This window comes from Panthera tigris, chromosome B4 (genome assembly GCF_018350195.1).
Source record: "Panthera tigris isolate Pti1 chromosome B4, P.tigris_Pti1_mat1.1, whole genome shotgun sequence".
Classification (NCBI taxonomy): domain Eukaryota; kingdom Metazoa; phylum Chordata; class Mammalia; order Carnivora; family Felidae; genus Panthera; species Panthera tigris.
In genome coordinates, this window is record NC_056666.1 from 21,633,441 (window position 1) to 21,660,055 (window position 26,615).

General features: G+C 42.5%; 1 pseudogene; it reads right to left on the bottom strand.

The window, feature by feature from the left end:
• Positions 1-5,872: 5,872 nt before the first annotated feature.
• On the bottom strand, positions 5,873-8,748 carry LOC102969358 (annotated as a pseudogene).
• Positions 8,749-26,615: the final 17,867 nt, after the last annotated feature.

Genomic DNA, 26,615 nt, shown 5'->3' on the forward strand with positions numbered 1-26,615 from the left:
TCTGATGGACACGTACAATGAGATGAATGTTGTTTTCATGCCTGCTGACACAACATCTATTCCGCAGCCTGCGGATCAGGTAGTCATTTCAACTTTCAAGGCTTATTATTTAAGAAATACACTTCATAAATCCCTAGCTGCCACAGATAATGATTCCTCTGATAGATCTGGGCAAAATCAATCGAAAGCCTTCCGGAAAGGACCGACCATGCTGGATGCCATTAGGAACGTTCGTGATTCAGGAGAAGAGGTCAAAATATCAAGGTAAACAGGACTTCGGAAGAAGTTGGTTCTAACCCCCAGGGATGATGTTGAGAGGCTCAAGACTTGAGTGGAGGAAGTGACGGCAGATGGGGCAGAAACAGCAGGACAGCTAGAATTAGAAGTGGAGCCTGAAGATGGGACTGAATTGCTACAATCTCATGACGAAACTTTAACGGATGAGTAGCTGCTTCTTACGGATGAGCCAAGAAAGTGATCTCCTGAGATGGGATCTACCCCCGGTGAGGATGCTGTGAAGGTTGTCGAAGCGATAACAAAAGATTTCGAATATCACATAAACTTAGTTAATAAAGCAGGGACAGTGTTTGAGAGGACTGAGTCCAATTTTGAAAGAAGTTCTCTACTGTGGTTCAAATGCTATCAAACAGCACCGCATGCTACGGAGAAGTCGCTTGTGAAAGGAAGAGTCTATTGACGTGGCAAACGTCATCGTTGTCTGCTTTTAAGAAATCACCACAGCCACCCCAGCCTTCGGCGACCGCCACCCTGATTGGTCAGCAGCCACCAGCAAAAAGATTATGACTCTTAAAGCTCAGATGATGGTCAACATTTTTTAACAATAGTTTTCGGGAGAGACAGAGACAGCACCAGCAGAGTAGGGGCGGAGACGGGGAGAGAGCGAGAATCTCAAGCAGGCTCTGCACCGTCAGCGCAGAGCCTGATGGGGGGCCTGAGCTCAAGAAACGTGAGATCATGACCTGAGCCAAAACCAGGAGTTGGACACTTAACCGACTGAGCCACACAGACGTCCCAACAATAAAGTATTTTTAAATTAAGGTATGCACATTGTTTTCTTAGACACAACGCTATTGTATACATAATAGGCTGCAGTATAATGTAAACATAATTTTATCTGCGCTGGGAAAGCAAAAAATTCATTTGACTGACTTTGTTGTGATATTCGCTTTATTGCAGTGGCCTGGAAACCGCAGCGTGTCTAGGGTATGCCTTAGAAATGATAGTGGCCACGTTCTCAAGTCACCCTGCAGTAAAACCAGAATTAGTAAGTTTAAAGAAAACACATCTAATCTGATGGATAAAACAACAACAACAACAACAACAACAACAACAACAAAACCCACAAATGTTCCTAAGTAGCAAAACCCACAAATGTTCCTAAGTAGCATTTGGTCCGTAATACAAACAACAGACTATTGATGAAATACGTGAAGAGAGAAAATTAATGTGTAGAAATCGCCATGGTATGCAGCCAAAACTGTTCTCACGATTAAATTCCTTAATGGTCTTCATAAACCAAAAAGGAAAATAAAAAGACATAGAGTATTCGGCTTAAGAGATTAGAAAAAAAGAAGATAAAACAGAGCCAAGGAAAGAGCCGAGATCCCACAGTTGGGCTGGAATCCACCCTCACTGGCTGCTCAATTTTCAGGAATTTGGTGAGGCAGTGGTTAAATAGCCATTATTAAAATATCTCATTATATAAACTTAAAGAAATCGAACGAAAAACAAAAATGAGAGGCGGCTGGGTAGATCAGTTGGTTAAGCGTCCGACTCTTGGTCTCAGCTCAGGTCACGATCTTTCGGTTCGTGAGTTCAAGCCCCGTATCGGGCTCTGTGCTGGCAGCTTGGGATTCTCTCTCTCTCTCTCTCTCTCTCTCTGTCTCTCTCTCAAATAAATGAACTTTAAAAAAATGATACTCGAGTCATTACTTCTTAACTAATTTAGTTCATTTCACTATTATCGTGCTCTTGAGTTTATACATGTCGATTGCATGTGTCTAGTGGAAATACCAGGTAATGGCGTACTACTGAGCATCCATTTGCAATTCTATCTAATCTATCTGCTTTCGCCAATGTCACAGTGACAGCTGGAAATCAGCCATGGTGGGGGTATTTACACCATGGCATTCGGCAGTGCTACAATGGCAGAGCCATTGTCTCCCACCTCCTCCTCTTCCGCTCCTTCTCCTCCTCCTTTTCTACAGAACTGTTGTTAACAAGCATACCGTTGACCATTATTCCATTGGCCATTGACCATTAGTAAATAATCTTTTTTTTTTAAAGTGTATTTATTTACTTTGACAGAGAGAGAGGTAGGGGGGTGGGGAGGGACAGAGAGAGAGGGAGAGAAAGAGAATCTCAAGCACTGTCAGCACAGAGCCCAACCTGGGGCTTGAACCCATGAACGGTGAGATCGTGACCTGAGCCCAAATCAAGAGTCAGATGCTTAACTGACTGAGCCACCCAGGTGCCCCAGTAAATAATTTTTTTTGAGGGATTTGAATTTTCCAAGTTGAGATTTGAATTTTAAAAACGCTTTAAAATGCTTTATAAAGTCCAGGGGCGCCTGGGTGGCTCAGTCGGTTAAGCCGCTGACTTCAGCTCAGGTCGTGATCTTGCATTCCGTGAGTTCAAGCCCCACATCTGGCTCTGTGGTGACAGCTCAGAGCTTGGAGGCTGCTTCAGATTCTGTGTCTCCTTCTCTCTCTGCCCCTCTGCCTCTCATGCTCTCTCTCTGTCTCTCTCAAAAATAAATAAACATTAAAAAAAAATTTTTTTTAAATGCTTTATAAAGTCTAAACGTATTTTAGTGTGGTGGAATTCTTCAAATTTCTGGGATACAGGTCTTTGGTTGGGAGGCGTGCAGTTAAATCATTTCTAATTAATGCAAGATGGACCTTAGCACTTAAGAGTGAACGAGATCTCACAATGTTTCTTTAGATTGGTAATATGCAAGGATTGGGCTATAGAGAAGTTTTCTGGCCAAGTCTCTGGATGCTTCTAGGTTATCTGAAATCTAGAAATGGGGGGACATGTATTACACTGTGTGTGTGTGTGTGTGTGTGTGTGTGTGTGTATAGTCAAATGAAATATACTTTACACATGTTTTTCGATAAAACATGAGAAAAATTTAAGTAGGTTGGTGAGTTTTAATAAAATAATGAATAACAACAGTGACAAAAAGTACTTTTGCATGGTGGGGGTTATTTCCTTTGGATTTGAAATAATTCTTAGTAAAAAATTCTTCGTAGCAATTTGTGTGAAAGGCATGTTAAACTGTGAGCTTAGACATACAATAGAGAATGCATTTTGAAGGAAGAGAAATTGCAGTGTTATGAAAGTTTGCTGACACGGTTTTCTCCTTTATGCCCAAGCTGTGTTGTGACCCTGTGAGGTAAAGCAAATAGAGCAATTTACCCCTATGTCAGAGAGTATCCTATTTGAGCGGTCCATGCCTCAATTTTTAAGAATGCTTAATTTGTGCCCCAGGTTCTTATGCTGTATAGAATATATTCCACTTTTTTATTTCTTCATTTGATTTTTTTTTAAAAGAGTTAGCATTAGGCTTTAGCTTTTTTTTTTTTCTAGACCTTTCCTTATTATTTTTACAAATTCTCTTGAAATAATGGTAAGACTTCTTTTCTGTTTTAAAATTTTTTCAATGTTTCTTCTTGTTTTTTCTTTCTTTCTTTCTTTCTTTCTTTCTTTCTTTCTTTCTTTCTTTCTTTTAGAGAGACAGAGTCCAAGTGGGGAGGGGCAGAGAGAGAGGGGGAGACACAGAATCTGAAGCAGGCTCCAGGCTCCCAGCTGTCAGCACAGAGCCCGACGCGGGGCTCAAACTCACAAACCGCGAGATCATGACCTGAACTGAAGTCGGACGCTTAACCGACTGAGCCACCCAGGCACCCTGGTAAGATTCATTTTCAAGTCAGAAAATTTTCAACTTGAAAACAAACCATTTCCAAAGATCTCTTTGAACTAAGTCTGACATCTGAACTTTCTTTTTAATTTGGTCTTGGCATTGTTAGCTCTTATGAATTCCCTGGGCTTATTAGAGCATGTGAAGCTCTTACGGCTTTCAGTTAATACAATAAAACCTGTTAATGTAAATTTATCTTGGTGTTCTGCACGTGTTTGCTGATTCTGTACACGTGAGTCATTCAGATCTAGATATAAAAGATCATATTTTGAAAGCAAGGAACTAAATGATCCTTTCTAATTATGTTAAAATATTTAAACATTTGGACTTAGATTAAAGATCTCTGGGAAATATGACTCTACATGTTTTTTTTTTTTTTTTTTTTTCATTTGCCTTTGAGAGATAACCTAGTTGGTTTATAGCATACACGGAAGTGGATTTTCCGGCTGAATAGGCTACCGTGAGATTTGGGCTCCTCCAATACGCAAAATGAGATGAAGGATAGATATTGTGGACCATACCTCTTACTGGGTCATGAAACTGTATCCCTGGCCTATTTAAGTAAGTACTCACTTTGAGCCTTTAAGCATGATTTGAAGAGTCTACTCTTAGAACCCTGATAGGTCTTTTACCTGCCTGACCCCCTGTAAATAAATATTTGTTAAGTAAGTGATGGCTAAGAAAATCATAATCTAGAAAAGTAGCCCGTGTTTTCCAACCAATTTTATGTCTTTATTTGAAATCCCCTACCTTTCTAAAAAGTAACAATCTGGATTTCTGCATTCGTGGTAAAATTGAGGGCTTTATCTGCAGTCTATTTTTGTATCATGATAATTCATCCATTGGAAGCACGTTTGACATCTTAAAGATGAAAGCCGTGTCTTCTAATAAGGATTCCCAGAATAGAATCAGCATATTAATAAACCTGCCCATCACCCATGTGAAATCCATTAACTGAGTGATGTTTGTTAACTAGTCACAGATCATACCCGTATGACACTTCTCAGTCTTTAAATTTCACTCATTCCTGGCTATTGTGTTCATTAGGTGTTGTTACTAGAACAAAAGGGTGGTAAGCTTCCCCAAATGGTCAACAATGGTTGTTTACTTACATTCCAAAGGAGAGCCTTTAAAAAATATGTTTTGTATGAATTTTAAAGACACTCCAGGGGCACCTGGGTTGCTCAGTTGGTAAAGCATCCGACTTAGCCTCAGGTCATGATCTCACGGGTTTGTGAGTTCGAACCCCACATCGGGCTCGCTGCTGTCAGCACAGAACCCATTTTGTCCTCCATTCTCTCTGCCCCTCCCTCTCTCCCTCTCCCTCAAAAATAAATAAAGACATTTTAAAAAAGACCCTCCAGTTGATATAGTGATTGACAATCAAATCTGTCATCACCAGAACAGCTACTGGTCCTTGATTGATTTTAACTAATAGATACGAGGCAACACTGATGACCCTTAGTACAAATAGGATGACCCTATAGAATATACTGTTTGGCTAACATAGTATAGATATTATTGTAAGATTTTGTCTTATTAGTTTTCAGCCAAAAGGGTAAAAGTAAAAGTCTCTCACAAAATACCTACGGAGATAGGGTTGGAGTCAAGCTGAACTTTCTTTTTTTCTTTCTCTTTTTCTTTTTGTGAGAGAGTAAGCTTTATCTCTACTTTCAAACTCTGACGGCTTTGCATTTAACGTTCCCCCCGGGGGAAGGGAGGTCACACTACACGCTTTCGGAGACATCCCGAGGGTTGTCTGGCACTTTGGTACAGAGAGGATTTGGTCCAATCTCTTGCTGGCTCAGCATACTAAAAGGCATATAAATCAAGTTGGTTGCTCAACCCCTCTGGGCTGGGGTGGGGTGGAAGGTGGACAGGGAGGTGGTCTGGGACAGATGGGCAGAGCACGGGTGTGGGCTCAAGTTCTTACGACAGAGGTAGTTGATCCTGAGTGGCTGTTGAGGTGGCTGAGGGCAGCCTGACTGTTCTGGTGGCCTTAGCTGCTTCTCTGGTGGCTTTCCAGTCCACCAGCTCACAGCCCTGGAACCACAGCTGGCTCTCCCTCTGGGCCCCCTCCACGGAGTAACTGGTGTGGATGATGTTCCTGCTGATGCGGACCCCGAAGTCCTCCCTGTTGGTGATGGGACAGCCTCAGCTGAATCGGTGTGTCCTTCCAGGGCTTTGAGGTGTAGACCACGCTGGGGCCTGTCCAGACCACGGCCATCATGGAGCCGGAGCTCACGTGGCTGATGACGTAGCTGATGAGGGCTGGGTGGAAGGGCTTCCCCTGCAGGCCCCGGTAGTGCTCGGTGAGGGCGCTCTGGCACCTGCAGCATCTTGGCCCCCACCAGTATGAAGCTCCTCCCCTCAAAGTGCCGGGTCGCATCTCCAAGAAGCCACCACGACACCCCATCTGGCGTCACTGCGACGCGGGGCTGCTTCCAGGTGCAGGAAGGCCCTCCCGAGCTGAGGCGCGAGAGCGGGTTTGGCCAGGGGCCTGGGGCCCGCGGGTTGCTCTGCACCCCGAGAAGCCTCCGTGGCCCCCACCTGGGGGCCACTGGCTCTGAGCTTTCTTTTCGTGAACACGGCAGAGATAAAACTGGTAATAGACATGTTCACCTGTAACATTTACCAAGTAGCTTCTGTCCAAGTGAACACACGACAATAAGTTTGTTATGTTCTAGCACTATGATTTTTGTGCAGGTGGCATACGTCGAAACATTTAAGAAAAAGTGTCACTCGTTCATTCACTCAACAGACATTCAGGTACTGAAGTCCTAGATGAGGTTGGAGACAGGGGCAGGGGCCAGGCCTTGGAGTGTCTTGTAGGCGATGGTGAGGAGTTTGGACTTTGTTCTACAGAAACTGGAAAGAAATGGAAGGATTTTAAACAGGCGCGTAAACAAACCAACAAACAAAATATTCGATTTACTGTCTAAAGATATCTCTGTGTTGACTAGAGAAAAAAACTGCAGTAATCAAGAGTTGAGGGGTTATTGCAATAGTCAAGGCCAGAAAGGATGACAGAGCAAATTGGGGGGGGGTCAAGGGCAATGGAGAGAAGTTGGTAGAGTCAGGTTGAAGGTCTAGAAACTGGTGGTTGGGCAAACAGAGAATTAATTAATTAATTAATTTTTAAAGTCTATTTTTGAGAAAGAGGAAGAAAGAGAGAGAGAGAAAGAGAGAGAGAGAATGAGCAAGGGAGGGGCAGAGAGAGAGGAGACAGAGAATCCCAAGCAGGCTCTGTGCTGTTAGTGAAGGGCCCAATGCGAGGCTCAAACTTATGAACCATGAAGTCATGACCTCATGACCCGAGCAGAGATCAAGAGTCAGACATTAACCAACTGAGCCACCCAGGCACCCTGAGCAAACAGAATTTAAACTCCCCCCTAACACCCAGACCTTCCTTTCTTAGACGAAAGATGATCTTTACTCTCTATTTGTTCCTCCGTCAGAAGTTCTGGAAAAAGATCTACAAATCATGCCATCTCATCCACTCGATAGTTAAGTTTCTGCACAGAACTGTTATTACTGGGCATGCAAACCAGTTAACAGAACACACAGACCATTAAATATTTACAAATGACGTCCTGACAGAACATTTTACAGTTCCAGGTGAGGGGTTTTCAATGGAGGGAGCAAGGTAAGGCTTCTCCCCTGTTGAATGATCCAAGAAAATTGTTGCTAAGAACACAGCTCCTAGATCGCTGAAGTCAAGTGACTACAGAGTGGAGAGGTGTCACGCAAGGAGGTCGCACGGGGTGTGGGATCCCCAACAACGAGGGATGTTGAGATGGTCTAAGCAGTAGTCCAACATTCAGGCGATGTCACCAAACGGTTTGTGACTCTGCTATAAATTCTGAAGAGTCACTTTGGTTCAGGAGCTTTTTGATTTGAAGCTTTCAGCAGCCGATTTAGAGAGGTTGGCTTGACCAATGAGAGAAGCAATCGCTTCATTTTATGTCATTCCAACCGAGTGCCCAGCACAGCGTCAGTACAAGGAAGCACTCCGTGTTTTCTGCGAACATGTTTTTCATCTATTTGAGGAGATAACAGATAAACATGCAGAGCAATGAACATAACAGCTTGCACGCTGAGTGTCCCAATATGGTGGAGAGAGTACAGACTGAAGTCAGACGTAGCTCCGATCCTGCTTCTTTCTCCTACCAGCCGCACGATTTCAGGCAAATTACTAACCTCATCATCTGTCTGTTTTTTCAGTTTTATCTGGAGAAAAAAAAAAAATAGAGGTATGGATGTCTCCCCCCGCCCCCCCTTCCAGTTTGTTAGGATTACACAAACAAACAAACAAAAACCTGAATGGAATTTTTTTTTTTTTTTAAAAGGAAGAAAAAGGAAAACCGTGAAGAATAGTGGTAGGTGCTTCATGCATGTTTTGAGTTTCAAGAAAGAGAGTCTGAATTACAGAGCAAAAAAAAACAAAAAACAAAAAAAAAGGCATCTTCATGCTGAAGGAGTTGGGATAATTGTTGATGAGAAAAATGGTTAGCGTTCCCATTTGCGGTAATCGTCTCAAGGTTTGAGATGAATGGGTGTTAGCTTTTGTGCTATTGACTAATCGGAGACCAGAGAGGCCTAAAATGTGAAGATTGTGACGTACAGGCAAGTGTAAAAGGAATTAGAAAGGGAAAGGTGAGTATAGGCTTTTAGTAAACTGGAAACTATTAGTCTCTGGGAAGCTGCTCAGAGTGGGTAAGTGTGTGGGAGAAGGGTGTGACAGGAGACGGGAAATATCTATTACCTTTGTCTTCTGCCCCGAAATTCTCTTTCCTGGCCAGCATCCGGTGCCAGGTGGGCCAGCCAAACCAGATGATCTTTCTGTTTTCCTTTTCCCGGTTCAGTTTCTGCAGGACTCTGACTCTCAGCCAGAGTTACTCAAAAGGTCTCTGCTTTCAAAGCCGGTTTACTGCCAACTTCTGTCTCCACATCTTCAAGATCAAGGTAGGCGCTGACGCTGCCCAAGGCACTGGGACAAAAAGCGGAATGGCTCTGATTTCTTAGAAACAACAATACATCTGGAGCCCCTCTGTAACGCAACGAACCTAACGATGTGCTTTGCGAAAGAAAGAGATCTGCAAACGGGTGCTTAATCTCAAGGCAGGCGTTGGAGAATTCAGAATCTTCCCCGAGAGAGGGTGGATATGTGAAATGAGATTGCCCTGAGATTCAAGTGGGAACAGCCACCCACCACGGATTGGTGAAGAGGGGCAGGTAGTCTGTGAAAAGAAGACCACACTGCAGGCCGTTGTGGTTAGGAGTCAATGAGCAAACGTGGAAGTTCTTAGAACGGTGCCCTGCACACCGGTGGATGTGTTATTGTCTCCGGGCAGTGTTTCCTAATTTCCCTAGCGATAAAAACCGCTTGGAGAGACTTGTTGAATTGAAAGATTTCCAGGCACCTCACAGAAGATACTATTTCAACGGGCTTCAAGAGTAAGAGAAGTAGAACTTGTATGCTTAGCCCATGTCCCAGAATTGCAAAGCAAGTGAAGAGTCTTAGGGCTCCTGTTGGCTCATTCTTGCTTCTAGGCTTCCAGACCTGCCCCTCTCTGGGGCTGCCTACACCCGCCAGCCCCCAAAAAGGAAACTGCCAAACAGGGCATCACTGAGGCTTTCTTCTAGGTGGGCCCAAGGAGTCCCTTTGCAGGTGCCCTCTGTTGGGGATTTACCCAGGGCTTTATAGCCTGTTCCCATTGGCCTTGGCCTGGGGTGCAGTTCCTATATTCCCTCATCTCTATCACTAGCCTTCTCTCATCCCTCACTGCCCCAAACATCTTCCCTCATCCAACTGCCCTTCCACAAGCCTGCCAGCCCTTCCGGCGCTTTCCAGAGCTCCTGTTCCGTGAGCAACAAGCACATCCCCTTCTGCCTCCAACTGTCTTGTACTGTTTTCTTCACTTTCTTGACTCCACTGAGACCCTCTCTAGTCAGGGCTATTTATTTCCTCTTTCCCTAAGTATCTCATAGTCAGAATGAGGGGAACAGTGCCCTTTGTGGTCCTCTCCAACGCCTTTTCAAGGTCGTGGGTCCACAGGAGGAAAAACAATCCATCTTTCTCCTGGTCCTTACCTATCGCCTCCACTCCTGATTGTCTTAGAAGATGGCAGGGACCACCTCACGACACATCCAGCTCCTTTATGGTGGGAATGATGTCGTATGTGTCTGAGCACATTGGTGTCCCTAATATGTCCAATAGGAGAACAGAAGTAGCCTGAGACAGGGGGATTATTAGGCCAGGTTGGATGAACAGGACTGAAAAATGCACAGTGACCTATAAGGAGGCCTGCCTGAAACATTTCCTCAGGGCTACTTATTTATACCAAAGAGCAAGCAGGTGGGGTACCTGGGTGGCCCGGTTGGTTAGGCATCTGACTCTTGATTTTGTCTCAGGTCATGATCTCACAGTTTGTGGGTTTGAGCCCCACAACAGGCTCTGCACTGGCAGTGTAAATTCTGCTTGGGATTCTCTCTCCCTCTCTCTGCCCCTCCCCTGCTCAGGCTCGCTCTTTCTCTCTCTCTCTCTCTCAAAAAAAAAAAAAAAAAAAAGAGCAAGCAGGCATTAGTACCTCGTAGTCACCTTATGAATTACCGTAAAATTGTGAAAAGCCGTTAAGTTATTGTGAAAGAAGTTAAGTTTTTTAGATACAGAGTAATCTTCAAAGTGATGTACCAAGGGAGAAAAGGTGAGGGTGGTCAGCTCTGGATGCAGGCAATAAAGGGGTACCCTGATGTAGAGAATTCAAAAACAATCATCAAAGTGACGAAGAATCGATGTGATTCTTTTAAAAAAAACTCATCGTGTGCTGGCACTTGTAAGCAATATTAGTAATAAAATGTGCCTCTCCCCCCAAATCAATTTTGCACGATTGAGTTGAGTCTGTTGTGGCGCGAGCTTCAAACGAGCACATTTTTCATTTCGTATCCTTCAATTGACACTGTATTGTAACTGGAAGTTAATTTGGAGAGCCTCCGGTTATTCAGCGGGCTCTCCATGGGTTTTCATTCAGAGAATAAATTCATGGAGGCTTAGCATCTCTGGAACTAACTGGAAAGGCCTTTCCCAAGCCCTGTGACGTTCCACATTCCTCATTTAACGGTATGCTTGAAATCCTCGACGATAGCACAGGCATTGTGAGGACAAGAAATGAGCTCTCCTCACAATCAGATCCTTCAGATCTGTCATTCTCTGTGAGCCTGTAGTGTTCCTACTCGCATTAAGATTTTAAAATCGTGGAAAAGAGCATGAAGTGCCGAGGTGAAATATTTTGAGTTAAGTGTGTGTTTTAGTTCACACATGAAATACTTTATTGAATTTGAATGACATCTTTTTTTTTTTTTTTATGTTTATTTTTGACACAGAGAGAGAGACAGAGCATGAGGAGGGGAGGGGCAGAGAGAGAGGGAGACACAGAATCCGAAGCAGGCTCCGGGCTCTGAGCTGTCCGCACAGAACCCGACGCGGGGCTTGAACCCACAGACCGCGAGATCGTGACCTGAGCCGAAGTCGGACGCTCAACCGACTGAGTCACCCAGGCGCTCCTGAATGACATCTTTTTAAGTTTGAAATGAAAAACATTTCATCACAAGTTATTTATTTGAAAACTAAAGAACAAATCAAGAAAATGATGATTATTACTGATTATTGCATGATTATTACTTTTTGACATATAGAAGAGAATGTTAAAAAGGATGCACTCTGATTGTCCAATCTGGACAATATACTAGATATACTAGATGGGCCACTGGTTCCTCAAAATGCCATTGTTGTTTTCAATTAAAATATAATTAAAACATGTTAATCAGGATAGAGAGAAAATGGACCTTATGACCAACTTTTTGTCTCCCTCCTCTCCCATAATAATTCAAGAAAAACCAAAGGACCAATGAAGATGTCCATGCATGCTTTTATTTGGGAACTATGAGTGTGTTTTTCACACCAAAGGAGTTTGTTTCTTGACTGGTATTCCAAAATTTGTATAGGTCCGTACGACGGTAATTTCTGAAGTTGCTTTTTATTATTTTTTTTCAAGTTTATTTGTTTGAGAGAGTGAGCAAGCAGAGTAGGGGCAGAGAGAGGGGAGAGAGAGAGAGAATCCCAAGCAGGTTCCACACGCTCAGCACAGAGCCTGATGCAAGGCTCAAACTCATGAACTGTGACATCATGACCTAAGCTGAAATTGAGAGTCGGATGCTTAACCAACTGAGCCACCCAGGCTCCCAGAGAAGTTGCCTTTTAAATATGGTATTCACAGTCAAAGGGTAGTTTAAATTTGTTGATTCTCTATCATCTGGGGGCAAAATGGTTCCTAATAATTTAAAAATAGGCATATAATTTTGGCATTGAATGGTACCATTTAGAAAGTAGTGCAAAATATTGCCCCCAAGTTGAATTTAAACAGCGAAGTGTTTTGCATGTTCTAATGGTGACACTTAGTGAAAGTTACCTTTGGAAAACTAAGTTTTTCAATGACCTATTTGTGAATCCCTGGATGTCCTGGAGGTCAGGAGTATTGCCTCAGATGGGTCAAGTGGCTCCTTAGGTGCCATTTGACCTTGGGCACACACTCATGCAGCCACTGGGAGTGATCACTTGTGCTACTTAAATCGTTCTCTTTCTCCTCATCCTTCTCCCCCTTCTCCTTCTCCTTGCCACCCATTTGCTTTTGTGCCCTTCTCTTCCCATTTGTGCCCCATACCAAAGGCTTCTAGTTAAATTCCCTGGATACAGCCACATAAATTAATTTGAGTATAATGAAACTCCACGGTATTTGGCAAGTCATGGTATTTTTGGCTTCTGTTTTCGTTTCACTTGCATTAACACAATTCAAGAAGCACAGAATGTAGGATGAAGATCAATGCATGCATCGATTATGTGTATGCTTTGGCAGAGTAACCCGACCTTTAAACATATTTGCTTTAGACCTTGCCAAAAGCATACTTTCAATTCTCTAGGGTGAGCAATGAGTAGAGCTTTCAGGGCACCAAAAGTCGATGATTAGTCAAAAGGTTTTTCTACTATCCCCTTGGTTTTCTGCCCAAAACCGTGTTAAGCAATATCTAGATATTACTCTCATTGGTTTTGAGCATTTATAAATGAGATATTTCCTCATAAAGTCTTGGGACAATCCTCCACTCTTACTTACTTGGGCGAAAGCGGATACAAAGGAATTTGCCTGCAATACCAGCTGGGGTCTATGACCCTGAGTGCATTTCTATTCCAAAGGGCAACAGTGTTCTGCCCTTACCACCCCCTGTAGATAAAAAATGTCATTGAGAAAACATTTAGCCCGGCTCTCTCCCCATTGGAGGCATGTCCACGGGGCAGATTGTCTCTAAAAACTACCCTAACTGGCAAGGGCGAACACATTTTAGAATGAGAGAAAATTCTTATAGGTATTTTGCAAACATAAGATATCCTTCCCTTGCTGTAATATTTGTCTTTTGGGAAACAGCTTGCAGAGCCTTGTGGTAAGTTGCTCAAGAGTAGTCATAGCCTGTTAATTCCATTTTTTTTTCTCTCCCTAAGAGAGACGGGAAAGAACTGTCTGGTGAATATCAGGGTCCCTGGGCTCATATGTGGGCATTGGACCAAAGGTCTCCCAGAACTGCAGTGTTTTACTCTAAAATAAAAAGATTGGCTTACCAAAACAGGGACCTTGACCGGAATCCATGGCAATTTAGGGACCAGAGTCCAACGGGCATCTTTGGCTGAACTGCAGGATTCTGGAGATCCCTCTAAAAGAAGGCTGCACAATGTTTTTTTGTATGTACATTTCATCAGGTTTTCAAAAGCTTCTCTGACTTTCTAAAATGATCTTCTGCAGCACTCCGGAAGCTAAGGTTCGTTTCTCAAATTACATTAAAATTCATTCTTAATCGGCGTGCCGTTGCCTAATTCCAGTTTTTTGCGATGGGATCTTTTAGGACACTCATGTATCTATCCCCCAGCATTGGCAATCATTAACATGTGGCCAGCCTGCTTCCCGTCTTATCCTGTACCTTCTGCCCCATCTCTGTTCTAAAGCAAGTCCCAGACATCACGTTATTTTATTGAAAGGAATATTTAAAGAAAGAACAACAGGGGCACCTGGGTGGCTCAGTCCATTAAGCAACTGACTTTTGATTTCCACTCAGGTCATGATCTCCTGGTTCATGAGTTCACGCCCCACATCAGTCTCCACTCTAACAACGTGGAGCTTGCTTGGGATTTTTTTCTTTCCTTCTCTCTATCCCTCCGTGGCTCAAGCTCATATGCTCTCTCAAACTAAATAAATAAACTTAAACAATTAAAAAAAATAAAGAACAATACTCTCATCTGGATGAGAATTATGATCCCATGTTAGATACATAGTAACGGTATCTTGGGATTTTTAAAAAGCATATTCATGTGTGCTCTCTCATTTAATTCTCATCGTAATCTTTGAAGTGCAACTTGTTATTCCCACGTTGGAAATGAGAACACCGTGGTTTTAAGGGAGATCGTTGTTTCTACCCAGTGATAAAACAAATAATGGGACAGGGATGGGACTGGAATTTAGGTTGTCAGATTCCGAGCCTTAGCCTCTTTCCGGCACACCACTACCCCCTCACAGACTGGTAGCTGTGAATGAACTTCAGCCACATCTCTTCGTGAGGGAGAGAAAGGAAATTTAAAGCAGTTCATGACTTTGACAACCTAATCTTCCATTAGCTTGGAGATTTCTGGGGTTCATCATCCTTGGATCAGTAATTGCATTTAGTGCTGTGTTGTGAACTTGGACTATCGGGACCTTGTGGGAAATTATTCTTAGTATGAACAAGACACTAGGTTTGAGTCAAGTTAATAAGTAATTAGCACATTCTCTGTCCTAGGGAAGTTGGTTCACTTGTCTGTACTACAGATAGAATTGATACTCTAACAGTCCCTAAATGTCACGTTTATGCATTTGTTTTGTGGTTAAACTTGCTATTTTTTAAAAGTTTATTTATTTTAAGAGAGAGAGAGAGCATGTGCATGTGAGTGGGGAGGGACAGAGAGAGAGAGACAGACAGACAGACAGACAGACACGGAGAGAATCCCAAGCAGGCTCTGTGCTGTGAGTGTGCAGTCCGACATGGGGATCAATCTCACAAACCATAAGATCATGACCTGAACTGAAACCAAGAGTCGGACGCCTAACTAACTGAGCCATCCAGGCACCCCTAAACTTGCTTTGTTTTAAGGGGACGCCAAGATGAGCAAAGCAGATCCTGGCCTCAGGAAACTTACAATCTAATGGTAGGGGAAAATACACATTAAGATTCGTAATACTTGTCAAAAACAATTATAGGTAAATTTAGAAGTCCAGAAGATAAGAAAACTATTCACTGTTTATGAATGACTTCTATGTTAGGAAATAGGGACATGTGTTGTTTAATGCTTCAACACACACATCTGAAGGCAAATATTATTAACCCCAGCTACAGGAGATGAAGTTGAGGTTTGTATGTCTGGTGATCCGGGCATCTCAGGTGAAGGGAGTAGCCTCAGAGAAGCATTGAATGAGCAAGGCGTCTGGCAAGCAGAGAAAATTCTCAGGTTCAGAGATCAGGAAACAGTGAATGAAAAGCTCAACCCGTAATGAGAAGACAAGTGGCTATGTGTTGTCAAGTGTAGGCTGAACAGGGAAAGTGCGGTTTCAGTGAAGTGTCTACTGATCAGTGAAGTTTCCCATGGGTCCTCTGAGTGATGTATTTTGGGGAGACCATGACCTTAGAAGACACTAAACTATGATTTGTACTTCTGATTTTCACCCGTGGTTCGTTCTTTTTTTTTTTTTTTTTTTTTTTTTTCTCATTCTGTACAGTCTGTGGTCAGCTTTACATGGACCAATTGGCTAGCAGCTGAACTTTAGTTAAGACCTTGTAACCCCCTCCCCCTTATACAATTATGTTACCTACAAAGAATAATTCGGTAGTGAGTTAAGCAAACAGACATTTTTTTATATATCGTTTAACCATCTCTGTTCCATGTGGCAGTGACCTAAGCAATTTGTTTTTATTATTCAAGTGTCTCTTCAATTAATTAAATTTGATTCGTAGCGTTTCTAACTTAAGAATTAATCAAAATTCAGGCAGCGAAAGAAACTATTTTGTATAATTCTAGCGCAGTGGGCCCGAGTCATTATATATTTGTCAAGATCCATAGAATGCATATCACCAAGAATGAACACTATTGCAAACTATGGACTTTGGGAGATGATGACGTGTCAGTGTAGGTTCATTTGTTGTAACAAATATAACACCCTGGTGTAGGATGCCCGTAGTGGGGGAGGGTATGCATGGATGGAGGAGGAAAATCGCTGTAGTTTCTGCTCAATTTTTGTGTGAACCTGAAACTGCTGTAAAAAATAAAGGCTCTTAAAAAAATAATACAAGTAGAGAGCCAACAGAAGCCAGAAGCCTTCAATCTAGGTAGCTTCACACGGGAGTTCAGAGGTTGGTGGTAGAGGTGGGGGTACCGTGTCTCAGCACAACTGGGGGCAGCAAGGAGCTGGGGTTCTTCCAGCTGTACCAGGGATGGCAAGAGGTTCTTCAAATTAACAAATTCTCTTGTGGCGTGAGTAGAGCCAGCCAAGAACACCACCACAGAGGAGAGATCTTAGAGTCAGAAAGAATGTTCCAGAATTCTAGAAGTGCAACATTCGTTGTCCTGTTCAGTTCAGAACTGATACAGCGTGAACCAGTCTACACTATCCCTTGCATTCCAAAAAACCCTGTGGTGATGTCTTCCCTTAAGAATGCATTTTTTTAAAAAAATTTTTTTAGTGTTTATTTATTTTTGAGAAAGAGAGAGAGAGAGAGTTAAAGCTGGGGAGGGGCAGAGAGAGAGGGAGACACAGAATCCGAAGCAGGCTCCAGGCTCTGAGCTGTCAGCACAGAGCCCAACGTGGGGCTCGAACTCACAAACCTTGAGATCATGACCTGAGCCGAAGTTGGACACTTAACTGACTGAGCCACCCAGGCGCCTCTTTCCCCCACCCCAGGCCATTTTTAATTTTTACCTTAAATTTCAAAACACAGGGGCACCTGGATGGCTCAGTTGGTTAAGCGTCCGACTCTTGGTTTCGTCTCAGGTCGTGATCTCGTGGTTCATGGGATCGGGCTCCGCGTCAGGCTCCATGCTGACGGCCACCTCCCTGCTGGCTCTCTCTCTCTCTTGAAAATAAAGAAATGAACTTAAGAAAAAACCAAGTTCTTTTGGGATGAGCACTGGGTGTTGTATGGAAACCAATTTGACGATAAACTTCATATATTGAAAAAAAAAAAGAAAAAACCAAGTTCAAAACACAAACAAAAACATGTATATCTAATCTAATCTGATCTGATCTGTCAGATTCTACCAAGTATCTCTCCATATTTTATTAGAAACTCATGGCAGCTAAATATGTTTCTATCCCTGGCGTATACGTGCCCTTTTGCTCTCACATGACTGACAAAAGTACTCTCTATCATCCCTTATTCTTCCATCTCTGAACTCATTTGTTTCGAGTTGGCTTTTTTATTTTTACTTAATACTTTCTTTTGACTCTTTAATATTAAACGCTATAACACACACACACACACACACACACACACATACACACACACACACACAATCTTGAAAAAAAAGCAAGAACGCTATATCAAGAGTAGGAACCGAGTTTCTTTGGTATTCCTATATCACTGGGGTGAGGATCTGTTCTGGATCTTGTATATCTTCATTAGCCACGACATATACTTACGTTTGTTTGGGGTCCCAGTTCCCGGGCTAATCGTTTCATTTCTTTAAAGAACTGTGATGTGCAGTTACAGGAAGGGACTAAGCGAGCCAGGAAATGGGGATTCCCGATCAATCCTTCACTCGCTTCACTGTAGTGTTGGTGAAGTCAGTGAAATCTTTTCATAATTTTAAATCTGGAGTACCCAGATCAATCTCACTGAGTACTCAGGAAAGAAAAACTGCTATGGTGATCCTGTTGGAGGGGGCAAAATAATTAAGTAGGTTGGATTCAGCTATTGTACTTTCGTGCCATTGTATTGCATGTTGAAATTTACTGTCTCTTAAGAGAAGTAGAGCTTCCGAATTTTTTTCTTTTTTTTTTAATTTTTTTAAAAATTTTTTAATTTACACCCAAGTTAGCATTGAGTGCAACAATGATTTCAGGAGTAGATTCCAGTGGTTCATCCCCTATGTATAACAGCCAGTGCTCATCCCGACGAGTGTCTTCCTTAATGCCCCTTACCCATTTAACCCATCCCCCCACCCAGCAACCCTCAGTGTGTTCTCTATATTTAAGAGCCTCTTATGTTTTGTCCCCCTCCCTGTTTTTGTATTATTTCTGTTTCCCTTCCCTTATGTTCATCTGTTTTGTATCTTATATTCCACATATGAGTGAAGTCGTATGATATTTGTCTTTCTCTGACTAATTTTGCTTAGCATAATACCCTCTAGTTCCAGAGCGCCTGGGTGGCTCAGTTGGTTAAAACATCCGACTTGGGCTCGGGTCATCATCTTACGGTTTGTGGGTTCGAGCCCCGCGTCGGGCTCTGTACTGATAGCTCAGAGCCTGCAACCTGCTTCAGATCTGTGTCCCCCTCTCTCACTGCCCCTCTCCTGCTTGCATTCTGTCTCTCTCCCTCTCTCAAAAGTAAATAAACGTTAAAAAAAAATACCCTCGGTTCCATCCACGTTGTTGCAAATGGCAATATTTCATTCTTTTGGTTGCAGAGTAATACTCCATTGTATATATATACCACATCTTCTTTATCCCCGAGTTTTTTCTTGCATCTGAATCTGCCAGTCACAGAGGCATTTAGTAAATGCCTAAGAAACTAGGTATGGTCACCTGTGCCCTTGAACTTTTTTATTTCCACCATAACATTTTATTAATTTTTTTCCGTGGCCCATAAACTATCTATGAGTCTATGTCGTGGCTTTTTTGTGTCCCACAGTTGTATGATTTCTAACGGGTGCTCTCTTGCTAATCCATTGGCAAATGTTTACTCTATTCTGTTCAAGTGGAACATCCTGGAATTACTTGATACATCAAAATCTCACATATTTCTTTGGCTGTTTAAACGATTGTTATTGATCTCTAAAAGTATTGTTTATAATTTCATCTTTTGATTAGTCTTGCTTTTTAAATAAGAAAGTGCAGCTATTTCCCTCAAAAGATAAATTTTTTTTTAGGAAATCAGCGGCGTGCCCCATGAGTGTTCAACACGTACGTCAGTACCGTTACCTAGTTCCCTCAGTTATTTGCAGGGGTAATATTCAACCCACTTAACAATTTTTAGGGTATAAGTACCAACAGACAACAGGGCATTGGTCTCAGAGCTACAGAAAACTGCTGGATATGAAAGAGGGGGCTCCCGGGGTAGTTGATGCAGCTGTACCAGGAAAACCCGACTAGCCATCCCTCCTATCGTTGAAGAACTGTGATTCTAGATTCTAGATTCCATCTTGGTAGAGGCCGCCTGAGTGATTGATTTACCACACATTCTAATAAAGCAGCACGACACTGAGGAAAGACTTCAAAGTCAGAAAGCCCAAGTTTGGATTCTGTCTATTATTATTATTATTATTTAAAAAAATTTTAAATGTTTTTATTTTTGAGAGAGAGAGAGAGCACAAGTTGGGGGGGGGGTGCAGAGAGAGAGGGAAACACAGAATCAGAAGCAGGCTCCAGGCTCTGAGCTAGCCAGAGCCTGATGTGGGGCTTGAACTTGTGAACTGTAAGATCATGACTTGAGCCCAAGTTGGACGCTTAGCCGAGTGAGCCACCCAGGTGCCCTTGGCTTCTGCCTTTATGGCTTGCGTGACTCTGGGGAAACTTCTTGTCTTCTGGGTGTAACAAGTTGCCTTCTTTTTTTTAATGTTTTTTTTTTTTTTTGGTTTATTTATTTTTGAGAGGGAGAGAGAGCACGTGGGTGCACAAGTGGGAGAGGGGCAGAGAGAGAGAGAGAGAGAGAGAGAGACAGAATCCAAAGCAGGCTCCAGGCTCTGAGCTGTCAGCAAGGGCTTGAGCTCATGAACGATGAGATCGTTACCTGAGCTAAAGTCCGACACTTAACCCACTTAACCCACCCAGATACCCCACAAGTTCTTTCTAAAGGAGCATGGTCATGTCGTCCATGTAGGGTTACCGGGTTGCCAAATGGGGTGAAACGCAGCAGCTGGCCCACAGGAAGTGTGTGGTCACTGAGAGGGACGGCCATCATCCCCCTCATTTCTGTGGCCCCATTCTTCTGGGTTGCTCTTTCCTTCTTGGAAAACTTTTCCTCGGGCTCTTCGTCTTCTGTTCACGCCTTGAACAGGGGTACTTCCCAGCTGCCTTTTGTTCTCTGCACATTCTCTCCAACGATCTCATCTAGAACAGTGACTTTTGCCCTCACCTCAGCAACAACTTCGTAGCCTGACCCTCTCTTCAGCGTTTCTCCTGGGCTCCAAATCCAACTTTTTGCTAGTAATCTCTGCCTGACGGTCCCCTAGCTACCTCAGAGACTCCACAGGTCTGCAACTGAACGCCCCATCTTTCCTGTCACACGGTAACTTGTTGCCTCTCCTACCTGGGTAGCACCATTCACTAACTCTCTTAAGCCAGAAACCTGAGGGTCATTCACTACCATTTTTGTACCCTGTCGCCTACTCCTGTCAGTTCTGCCACTTGAATATCTTTTCACCTCTACTGTCCTAGTTCGGGTCCCCATTCTTTTCCTACTTTTAACTAGCCATTCTCCCTTTCCAGCATCAACTCTCTCCAGACTAAGGCAAGATCCTATACAAAGCCAAGAGAACATTTTTCTTCTTGACACTTTCTTTTAACATTTTTATTACATCCAAAATGGCTTGTAGAAATATCATAAAATAGAGATGTGTAAAAAAAAAGAAAGAAAAGCTACCTGTAATCCACCAGCCAGACGAAACCACTACTAAAATTTGGCATACGTTCTCCACACTCTTTTAAACTTTTAAATAGTAGACTATGCTGTAAGGTTGAACCCCAGGAGTTTTGGAATCCTAGATGTGGTGAGATTGAAAAACAAACAGCCAAGATCTGCAGTCTGATATACACTGGATAACTAATGGTCCGTACGCTGTGCTGATATAATGGAGTCTGACCCTTGGTTGGTGATTGATTCTTGGTCGATTTCATTTTAAAGGACATATGGCCAAATCGCATACCTTTGTTGAGGTTATGGTTTCTCCTGAAAGAAATAGATGTCATGCAAGGAGTGGCCAATCCTGGGTAAGCTGAGGTGTGGTAAAAGTCTTTTATTTCTCTCTCTCTTTTTTTAATTATTAATTTTTTTTAATGTTTATTTATTTTTGAGAGAGAGACAGACCATGAGCAGGGGAGGGTCAGAGACAGAGGGAGACACAGAATCCAAAGCAGCCTCCAGGCTCTGTCTGAGCTGTCCGCACAGAGCCCAACACAAGTCTTGAACTCATGACCGGGAGAGATCATGACCTGAACCAAAGTCGGATGATTAATTGACTGAGCTACCCAGGCGCCCCAAGCTTTTATCTCTCTAATACCAGAATTTCCTTTGAGGATTTCAGGATATTTCCAGTGCATTAACAGCAATGGCTACACAGGGAAATTGGGAGCAAACTAGCCTTCTTAAAGACCAAGGATACGTTCTGGGCATGTGCAGTAGGAATTCTGAGGTATTCACCATGTGGTTCTTCCTTCCCAGTGTTCCCAAAATGACAGTGAGACTCCGTGAAGTTGTAACCTGCTTCCTGCTGAACTGTGGGGAAACAAGAGAAAGGGTCCATTTGATACTTGAGACAAAAATTACATGACTACACGGGGGACCTGTGTGGGTCAGTCAGTTGAGCCATCCGGCTTTGGCTAAAGTCATGATTTCTAGGTTCATGGTTTCGAGCCTCGTGTCAGGCTCTGTGCTGACAGCTCAGAGCCTGGAGCCTGCTTCGGATTCTGTGTCTCCCTCTCTCTCTGCCCCTCCCCTGCTTGCATTCTGTCTCTCTCAAAAATAAATAACCATTTAAAAAAAATTACTTGACTACATACCTAAATGCAACCAGTAAGTAAATGTTGTTGAAATATATTCAACATCTGCTCAGTGACTTGAAGTCAGTAGTAATAGAAGGCGAGTAAATCGGAGGCAGACAAGAGGCACCTTTTTCAGCCCCGATGGGTGTTAATTTACTCGTACTACATGTCTTACAATCCTGTGTGTAGAAATAACTTAACCTGAATGACCTTAAAAAGGTAAAATCTTCTCTACCCGCTTGATTTTTAGCTAGATGGTAATCCTTTGAGAAAACAAGCCTTCATAAACAACCGGTGGTCATGTTTCTTTGTTTGATTTCATTGTTCTGAAACCCTTCGTTGTTGACTGTCATTCACAGGTTATGTGGATGCTGGGGCAGTTTCTGTGGTTAGCAGTCACCCTCCCTCCCACCCCCTCAGTATTTCCGGGGTGCCTTTGGTGGTGATGTTGCCTTGCCCCTTGCCGTATGATCCATTATCTTGTGAAGGAACTTGCAGCTCTCCAATTTAAATCTATCTTGTTAATGCGTCCTTGTTCTACTAGTTGGAAAGTAGAGCTGAGATTTCCTGAGTCTCTAAAGGCATTTTTATGTACCAATTAGTTTAACCTAATCTCTTTGGAGACAGCAATTAACACAGTATATTTAAATAGCTAAGTTCTTCCTCTGCATATCCTGGCCTCTGAAATGTCACCGATCATGTGTATCGCATGCTATTTAGATCATGGGGAGGAGGAGTTTCACATTAAAGTAAAAACAAATTCAGCCTTTCCATTCCTAAAGGTAGTTTTGCTTTATTGTTGTATAAGAGGTTCAAGTGGGAATCTGCTTCTGTAAGTTACCTTTTGTTTCTTGCAAATACTCTTCTCACAGAGCTAAGCTAGGTACGTTTTCAGTCTTTCTTTAAATAGTTTGCATTTATGGATAGGAAATGGAAATATTTTTGGTCTCATAGCACCAAGATTACATCTGAATTTTTTATAATGGAATAAAATAGACCAAGATAATGTCTGTTTTACGGGTTGTTATACAATTATAAATTGTTGTATACTGAGCGAATTAAAGTACACTAATGTTTAAATATTCATGGACTGTATGCAATATTTAAATATTTGTTTTCTGCTAAAGCCCAGGATAGTGGGTTGTTTATACCACTAGATCTCCAACTTTAGTTTTTACCCTGATTACCTGGAAAATACTGGGTCCCATTCTGAGTAACTGATCCTGTGGATCTGAGGAGGGCCAAGAATTCACCTTTCCAACAAGTTTTTAGGTGATGCTGTTGCTTCTGGCCTGGGGACCCCACTTGGAAAACCACTGGTTTAAACACTCAGAGGGACACATTCATAAGGCTTGCCTGGGTGCTGGAATGTTTCTGTGGCTGATAGACACAGACAGGGTGATGTTCCAATTCTAAGTAAGTCCTTTGTTCTTACATCTCCATTAATTTCATTATCGTTAGAATTCTGGCCCAGGGGATAGGAAGAGGGCTGATGCCATTAGCCCCAAATCAGCTATGGGAGAGTAAGCAAGAGTAGAAGAATGCATTAGCTTAGGTTTGTGCAAGTTGAGTTGGAAGTCCAGGTGGAGGTGTGCCAAAGGCAAATGGAAATTATGGGCCAGCACTCAGCGGCAAGAACAAGGCTGTAGAGAGAAGAAAAACTAATCACTTACAGATGACCTAGTGGTCGGTGCCTTCATTGCCTTATTTCATTTAATCCACACAAATCTCCTCAGGGTAGGCAAAAAATATTCTTATTTTTGTAAGTGAAGAAAGCAATTGAGATTCAGGAATTAAGTAACTTGTAATTGTCTACGACACAAATTTGAACCCCAATTGGTTTGTTTCTGAACTTTCTATTATATTAGTGGATGAGAGAGTTTGAGAAAGGAAGATAGGCTTCCCTACAAAGGGATCAAGGATGGTGAAGCCTGAAGAAGGCCATTTAGATTTGCTGCCTGAAAAGAAAGCCTCCAGAATCTTGGCTGATGGTGTAAGTCCCTCAATTGCAGAGGGCTGGGAAGGAAAGGCAATGGGCAAAGATTCACTTTTTGAAGATCGGTTTTAAAAGGAAAAAGACAAAAGAATGATTTTTTAAGAATTCGGGTCTTCCCTAATATAGGCACCTATTATGGACTGAATGTTTGTGTCCCACTCAAGTTCATAAGTTGTGGTCCTAACCCCCAATGGGATGCTATTTGGAGGTGGGACCTTCAGTAGGTAATTGGGCTTTGATTAGGTTATAAATATGGGACCACCATGATGGAATTCGTGCCCTTGTAAGAAGAGGGAGAGAGATGTCTCTATTTCTCCGTGTATGGGGATTCCATGATGGAATATGGCACCTCCATGATGGAATTAGTACCTTTGTAAGAAGAGGAAGAGAGAGAGAGATGTCTCTGCTTCTCTGTGTGCATGCACCCTTTAAGGCCACGTGAGCACACAACAAGGAGGCAACCATCTACAAGCCAGGAGGAAGACCCTCACCAGAACTGGACCATATGGACTCTCTGTCCTCAGACTTCCAGCTTCCAGAGCTGTGAGGAGGTAAGTGTCTGTTGTGCAAGCCACCCAGACGATAGTGTTTTACTGTGGCCGCCTGGGCTAAGACAGCACCCATGCAAATTGGTGGGGTGTTTATTCAGACATGGCCCATTGAAAGGCTGCTCCGAGGGTTTTGAATACGTGGAACTGGTGTCTCTTGATGTCTGTTCCCATCCCTACTTCTGTGGGAACACTTACAAATAAGCAGGGTCCTCCAGTCTTGTTAGGCATCTCTTGCCAAATATACTTAATTATGCAACTGGGCGAGGTGTGCGGTGCCTCTTACATAAGAACCGGTTTTTCTGTCATTTATCAACCTGGCCTGGGCTACCTCTCTATTGCTTGTGTGCAGGGGACACGTGAGGTGGTGAGCCGGTGTTAAAAGCGTTACTCAAATGGCTTTCAGTTTTAGTTTGAGCTTCAGGGCTGAGGTCCTTAACACTTCACACTAAGGAAATCAGCTCTGTTATATCCAGGTCTCTGAAGTGTGTCGAGAGCTGTCCGAAATGAATGAAATATCAACTTGTTGGTTCCTACGGGCCAGTCCATTCACGTAAGAGAGAGCGTAAAATGTTGTTTCATTTCCGCTCTGACTTCATTTCATCTTTTGATTTTGAAGTTACAGTGGAGATGACTTATAGATGGCTACAGAGTTGGGTTTTTTTTCCCCCCGCAGCACGACTGAAAAGATTCTTAGCTGATGCATTACTGAGCTCCCAAATAGGTAACAGGTAGAGCCGAGAGAACGAGCAGCATGGTAAGCATGCTCATGGGCCTGAAATTCTTCTTCTATCAAGCAGACTATACAATCGCGAATACATTACAAAGATACGAATTAGTATCGAAGAGAAAATGATGTTGCAGATATCACACGGTTTTATGAATTGAAGTACATTTTGGAAATGATTTATGGGTTTTTCTTTTGGCTGAAGCAGATTCTAGCTCAGCGTTTTGAAAGTGCTAGGAATTCTCCCTGCGGGTAAATACGAAGAGTGTGTGAAGCTGTGCTTCTCTTATTCTGCAGCCATATGAGGTCTCAAGAGCAGACAGACATTCGAACTTCCACAAAGTCGACCACGTGTGTAGGTGAAATTTAACAGGTATCCACGCAAGATTTGAGAACCACGAGCAGCTTCCAATACAGATATGGAGAGAGATAAAGTCTTTTACAGGCCAACGTTGGCATTATTTTTCTTCTAAGTCACCTGAAAAAAAAAAATCACAAATATTAGAACACTGCTTTGGGTTACACATGGATTGAACAGGTGAATTACCTGGGCCCTGAATGTACTATATATATATATATATATATATATATATATGTGTGTGTGTGTGTGTGTGTGTATACACACACACACACACACACACACACACACACATATATATAGACTATATATAGTCTATATATGCATATAGACTATATATAGTATAGTCTATATATAGTATATACTATACTATATATATAGTATATACTATATATACACTATATATATAGTATAGTCAATATATATATAGACTATATATAGTATATAGTATAGACTATATATAGACTATATATACTATATACTATATTCTAACTATATTCTCTCTCTCTCTCTCTCTCTCTCTATATATATATATATAGTACATTCTATACTATATAGAATGTACTGGGCCACCTGAATGTACTATATATATAAAACCATCACCTTTTGGTGTCTCATCTGTACAATGGGGATAATAGTAATATCCACTTTATAGAGTTATGATGAAGGTTAAATATGAATGCGTGTAAAGCCCGTAGAACTATATCTGCCATAGAGTAAGCCCCTAATTAAAGTAAGACATTTATTACCTAGAAGGGAAAATGGAATAAGCCCTCTTCTTGCAACTGTCAGCAACAAGTGAAAAAAAAAAAAAAAGGTGGAGACAACTCAGCCAGGTAAACTTGGCAGTGAAGGGGCAGATGATGTGGAGGGGCACATCACAAAGGAGATCTATCCCGCTTGCTTGGGAAGGCACTTCTTGCAGGGATGGTGTCTCCCAGTGGGGTGGCCGGAGTGAGAAGGGGCAACCCTCTTAATTCGCTTTACTCAAACTAGGTG